A 6,928-nucleotide genomic window follows, 5' to 3' on the forward strand; every position below is an offset into this window, starting at 1 on the left:
TATCCTTGCAATGTATCCTGCACTCACCATTCCCCCAGTGGGAACTGTTTTCAAGGATGCAGCCTTTAGAGAACAATGTGTTGTTGAGATCTGGATGGTATATGTGATTGAACCCAGTTCAACTCTCTATAGGAACTTTAAGATTCTAACAGGCAGATGTGGAGATCTATTCATCTTGCAGCCACCCAAGACAAGCCTCATATGTAAGTTCCCTTGCACTCCAGAGGTTTCTGCCTCTGGAGTGGTTTGGCTCTTTATTCCATCTCTCCTTGCCCTCTGGGTAGGGGGCCAGTTTATGAACCAACACCTGCTCTAAACAGACATTATAAAAGACAAAATGAGTCTTTTATAATGCTTTGCCTTTACCATACTATTCTTTCTTCGTGGAAGCATTTAAGTTCTTCCCACCCGACTGGCACCCATATCTAAAGCATCTTTCTCATGTTCATTACTGAACCTAAAAGAAAAAAGCTTTTTTTCTGTTTGCCCTGAGCAAGTTTTATTCCTTTGCAATCTGCATTCAGTTCATACCTTTATAATATCACTTTCATGTTAATTTTAATGCACTTGGTTACAAGTCTATTTTCTGTAATAATCTACGAGTTACTTGAGGGAAAGTAGAATTTCTTATTTGTCTTTGAATTCCCAATTCCGAGCTCACTAGCCATCACTGGGGATTGGCTCAGTAAATGTTTGTTGATTTAATTGAATGAGTTCTCCGAGAGAGAATCTGGATTGTATTCTCTTTCCAATTTTATGAAATGGGTTCCAGTCCCAACTGAGTCACTAGGCAGGTGTTTAACCTTGGGCAATCATTTTACTTCTGAGGCATAGTGTTTTTGAAAAAAATAAGAATAATGCCAAGTGTTCTCTCTAGCTCAAATGATTACTTCAAAAATAAAATGGGATAATGTGTGGGGAAATGCTATAAAAATGGAAAAGAAATCTATATGCTAAATTGCTCTTCTCTAACATTTAACATCATGCAAGCATACTATTAAATACTTGTTAAAATGAATGATGAAGACCCATCATTGATTAATGTCTATGCTAGAGCAGAAGACAAAACTGTGAAAGTCCAAGTTTCTGTCTCCTAACCAAGAAGAAGAACGATATGCAAATATATTCTGGAATCTTGATTCTTCCAAAGAAATTTGCCAAAGAAGTGTATTTATTTTCAGTGTTTAGTTCATAAGCATGTTTCTGAGAAACTCAACAAAATGGAATAAAATTACAAGAATTGAATTTGAGAGGGAAGTCTAAAATCAGGCAATATCAACAGAGAGAAGAGAAATATATGCTAGTAGTGCTTTCTTTTTAAATGCAGAATAGGTCACTGAAATAAACATTTTACTTTTTAATCTACAGGTATGCCGCTAAGTGAGACAATTAGGCACAATAAACCCAGTTATCTAAAAAATGATTCATCCCTTGGAATACTCTAAGACCATCTCATAATTATTCATTCACTCATTCATTCATTCATTCATTCTGCATATCCTACAGTGTTTATTTCTTCAATTAGCAATAATCGTGCCTTGGATAAACCTCATTGGCTACGATACTGCCACTGCGCAAAGCTTTTTCTTTAATACATAGCTATTAAGCACCTACTGTGGGGAAGGTTAAGTAGTAGGTATTAGAGAGATAGCATTGGAGTAATGCAGTCCTTATCCTTAAATATTTCATAGTCTAAAAGGAAAATGAAGACCAAATGAGCAATGACCAGAGAGTGTTAATAAGTTAGGTGTGACGTTCTTCGAGGGCAATATATGGGCCACCTAAGAAGTCTTGGTGCCACAAAAAACATCCAATTAAGGAATTTTTTAAAACTATATCTGATTTCCCTGGATTTCTCATTACAAATGTCAGTAGTAGGGCTGTAACATAGGCTTTCTAAATCAGAACTTCTCAAATCAGGGCTCTAAAATATGCATTCTAACCAAGGATCCTAGGCAAGGTTACTACTAAGGGAATATCTATTCTAGATAACTGATGTCTGTGGTGAAAATTTCATCTAAGTAGGAGTTAATTCAACTCTTGTTTTCTTCTTCATTATAATGCAATAACTAGAAATCTGTGTTAAAATGCTGGTAAGTGAACCTGATATACAGAAATAGCTTTGAATTAAATATAAATTATTGACTAATTTTTAGTGCTAAAATTAGTAACAATTTATTTACAGGAATTGTTTACTTACTTTACAGAACATAATCCATCAACATAGACGGTCAATAGTTTAAACTCTGCCATCAGACTGTCTGGGTTCACACCCCATCTTTGCGGGTTATCAGGTGTATAGTTTTAAGAAAGTCATATAACATCTCTGGGTATCAATTTCCTCATTTGTAAAATGAATGTAATAAAAATAGGTCCTATCTATCCTGCATGTAGGATAAAGTATATGGCAAAAGTATCCTGAATACCATTTGGCGCAGAAGGACTGCAAGTGTTGGGTGTCATTATTACTCATTCTGTTTATTTGTTTCCTCTCTGGGAGTAACCTGGGCTCAATACTCATTCCAGGTCAATTCCCATTATCATATATTCCCAATATCATATATTTTCCTGCATTTAATTTTCTTGTTGCCTTATCAAGTGGTACATTTTGAGCACTGAATAATGTCTTAATGAGGCACATAAGAGAAGGCTCTGATCTTCAGATATTTGTTTCCCTTGTCATGATGGTCACACTTTAGTTTGCATGGTCTTTGGGAGGGAATCAGTCAATTTTATTCTTGAGATAATATATCTAGAAATCTAATGATTAACTTTATTCTGTCATAACAACAATGAAATTTTCTTCCCCTTAAGTAGCACACTACATATCCCTCAAAATAAAGTAATTGGAGGGGGTCATTTGCCAAGAAATTAGAAAGTTGATATTTTTATCTTAGTAAAAATCCTCCAAAGGTACTGGGCACAAATGAGAATTCCCTCCTTTCTCCCTCCTTTTCACACTTCCAATTACTTACATCTGATTATATCAGCTTCTCTTTTTTTTAGCCCTCAGTAGTTGGTATCCATGCCTTTTTGTTAGAAAGCTATTGAAGTTCTCTATGTTTTGTAAATTTATTTTGCCTCCACAATTCTTGGGTAAAGGTCTTGAAAATGGGACCTTGACAATTTGCAGTAACATCTTGTATCTTACCACTCTAAAACTCCATAAATTAAAGTGCAGTTAAATAAGTTCAAAATTATGTAAGTAGAATATTTAATGATCCTGTCCAAGAGCATTTTGGATGTATTTTTATAATGTGCATTATTTTAAAAATTAAAACACTTTTGTGATTTAGTGGAGTGAAATTTAAAGCTATGCTTAGAAGTACATTTAAGTTAAAATATCGTTAAAAGTTAAAATAGAATTACAAAGTCTTATCTGGCTCAAATAGCCCAGTAGAAATAAATGTCTTCTTTATACTTAGATATATTTGATGGCACCCATATTGTTCAGAAGGACAAAAATAAAGATTGCAGCTCAGTGAAAATGTCCAAATCATTTAGAGTTTTTCATCGAAGCTAAATGTATTATGGTCATCATAAGCATGTAGGAACGTAATATTATATATATTTTTAACAATTCACAGAAATATCTACCTTAGTTTGGAATGTTTATAAATGTTCCTAGAAAACATTTAAAGCAATTTGTACTGTTTTTCCTGGAGAAGAAATAACCACTGGGCATCTCAGCTGAAAGTACCTTGATAAATTTTATATTGCTTTAAAGTTTAAGTTCTAGGGGCGCCTGGGTGGCTCAGTGGGTTAAAGCCTCTGCCTTTGGCTCGGGTCATGATCCCAAGGTCCTGGATCAAGCCCCGCATCGGGCTCTCTTCTCCATGGGGAGCCTGCTTCCTTCTCTCTCTCTGCCTGCCTCTCTGCCTAGTTGTGATTTCTCTCTGTCAAATAAATAAAATATTAAAAAAAAGCTGAAGTTCTAAATCAAATTCTAAAATATTATGATTATTATAATTACCAAAAGCATCAATATCATTTTACGTTATGCTGTTTAATCTGAAATGCTTTTGTGGAACAAAGTGAAAATAATGAGAAAGAGATCGAGAGGGAAGTGGGAGAGAAGGAAGGAGACAGAGAAGAAGAAGAGGATATCAAGGGTTTTCAAATACCCAAAATGTAACATCATATCAAGTACGAAGGGGATGCAGAAAAGCAGAAAGGTCATAATGTAGTTGGAAAAATAAAATTAACAATTCTGACCTAATGCATGCAACACTGTGTACTAAAGAGTTTATAGTTCTTGAGCTGCCATAAACTAGCAAAGAAAGACCAAGAGAAGCAAGATTTACACATCAGAACATGACAAAGCTCATCATGGAAGCTCCTATATAGTATCTAAATAAAGTTACTGCAAGCAAATTATCAATAATTCAAAAGAACACGAACTAGACCACACCATAAGATGTTCTCTAGGTATAAAATACACATTGTATTTTGAAGACTTCATACCAACAAAGAATGTAAAGTACCCCATTAATATTTTGATATTTATCAGAATTACATGATAATGTATTTTTATGTACACTGAGTTAAAACACATGAATAAAAGTATTTTCACCCTTCTTTTTTATGGTGACTATTAGTGAATTTAAATTACATATTTGGCTATCTTAGATTTCTGCAGGGTGGCACTGACCCAGAACTGCTTATTTTGATGCATAGAAAATTGATAAATGTGAAATACCAGCTTTTAGGAAATCACAAGAAAAAAGAGAGAGAGCTAAGAATAGAGATAGAAGCCCTCCTAAGGACATGAGGCTTGAGTGGGAAAATGGAAAGGGAGAAATGACACAGCACAGAGTTAAGACATAAAAATGGCACTGAGTTGGGTGCCTGGGTGGCTCAGTGGGTTAAGCCGCTGCCTTCGGCTCAGGTCATGATCTCAGGGTCCTGGGATCGAGTCCCACATCTCTGCTCTCTGCTCGGGCTCTCTGCTCGGCAGGGAGCCTGTTTCCCTCTCTCTCTCTCTCTGCCTGCCTCTCTATCTACTTGTGATCTCTCTCTATCAAATAAATAAATAAAATCTTAAAAAAAATGGCAATGAATTTAACATAGGATGATGACTATTTGTTCACCATTATGACCACACCAAGCAACATCTGCAGAAAAGCTAGTAAGGGAATTAGGTTTGAGTAATTTTGTTTTTCAAATGGACAATGGGATGAAAAAAAAAATTCTGATTTAAAATGATAATGAGTAACCAATATTAATCAGAGAATTTCTTTGAACTGACCAACATCTCTTCACAGTTTGGTTTTGGGTTTGGCTTATTTATTTACTTTTTAAAAATTTATTTTCAGGGGTGCCTGGATATCTCAGTTGGCTAAGTGTCTGCCTTCAGCTCAGGTCATGATCCCAGGGTCCTGGGATCAAGCCCCACATCTGGCTCCCTGCTCAGAGAGGAGCCTGCTTCTCCCTCTCCCTCTGCCTGCAGCTCTCCCTGCTTTTGTGCTTTCTCTCTCTCTCTCTGTCAAATAAATAAATAAAAATCTTAAAAATAATAAATAAAGGGGCGCCTGGGTGGCTCAGTGGATTAAGCCGCTGCCTTCGGCTCGGGTCATGATCTCAGGGTCCTGGGATCGAGCCCCACATCGGGCTCTCTGCTCCGCGCGGAGCCTGCTTCCTCCTCTCTCTCTGCCTGCCTCTCTGCCTACTTGTGATCTCTCTGTCAAATAAATAAATAAAATCTTTAAAAAAAAAAAAAAATCTTAAAAATAATAAATAAAAATTTTTTTCATAAAAACACAGGATGAGACTTACAGATTTTAACAGATTTTTAAATGTCCAATATAGTATTGTTAACTATAAGCACAATAGTGTATATCAGATTTCTAGAACGAATTCATCTTGCATAATTGAAATTTTGTATACGTTGATTAGCGACTCTTCATTCTTCCCTCTTGTAGTCCCTGGTAAACACCATTCTATTGTTTCTATGCATTTGGCTATTTTAGGTACTTTATATAAATGGAATCATGCATAATTTGTTCTTCTGTGACTGGTTTATTTCACTTAGTATAATGTTTTCCAGATTCATCCATGTTGTCACATATTACAGGATTCCCTTCTTTTTCAAGTCTGGATACTCTTCCATTCCATGTATATATCACATTTTCTTTACCTATCCATCAATGAAAATTTAGGTTCTTTCTACATCTTGGCTGCTGTGAATAGTATTGCAATGAACATGGAATGGTAATATCACTTTGAGATCCAGATTTTAATTCTTTTTTTTTTAATTTTTTTTTTTTTTTTTTTTTTGACAGAGAGAAATCACAACTAGGCAGAGAGGCAGGCAGAGAGAGAGGAGGAAGCAGGCTCCCTGCAGAGCAGAGAGCCCAATGTGGGGCTCGATCTCAGGACCCTGGGATCATGACCCGAGCCGAAGGCAGAGGCTTTAACCCACTGAGCCACCCAGGTGCCCCCAGATTTTAATTCTTTTAGATAGATACTCAGCAGTTGATTACCAAAAATAGAATTTTTTTTTAAATTTTTTGAGGAACCTCCATACTATTTTTCATAGCAGTTGCATTTTGCCTTTCCACCAACAGTGTTCAGGGGTTCTAATTTCTCCACAACCTCGACAACCTCCCCAAAACTTGTCTTTTGTCTTTTTGATAACAGATGTGAGGTATATCTCATTGTGGTTCTGATTGCATTTCCCTGATGATTAGAGATGTTGAGCATCTTTTCATATACCTGCAGGCCATTCTGAAATCTTTAGAGAGGGAGGAGTCAAGATGGCGGAGAAGTAGCAGGCTGAGACTACATCAGGTAGCAGGAGATCAGCTCGATAGCTTATCTAAACATTGCAAACACCTACAAATCCAACGGGAGAGCGAAGAGAAGAAGAATAGCAACTCTAGAAACAGAAAATCAACCACTTTCTGAAAGGTAGGACTGGCGGAGAAGT

The 6,928-nt window shown here is 36.2% G+C and overlaps 1 pseudogene; it reads right to left on the reverse strand.

Annotated features, from left to right (window-relative positions):
* Nucleotides 1-1,453: 1,453 nt before the first annotated feature.
* Nucleotides 1,454-1,582, reverse strand: LOC123955823 (annotated as a pseudogene).
* Between the last annotated feature and the right edge of the window lie 5,346 nt (nucleotides 1,583-6,928).

The sequence above is a fragment of the Meles meles genome, chromosome 13 (genome assembly GCF_922984935.1).
Source record: "Meles meles chromosome 13, mMelMel3.1 paternal haplotype, whole genome shotgun sequence".
Lineage (NCBI taxonomy): Eukaryota > Metazoa > Chordata > Mammalia > Carnivora > Mustelidae > Meles > Meles meles.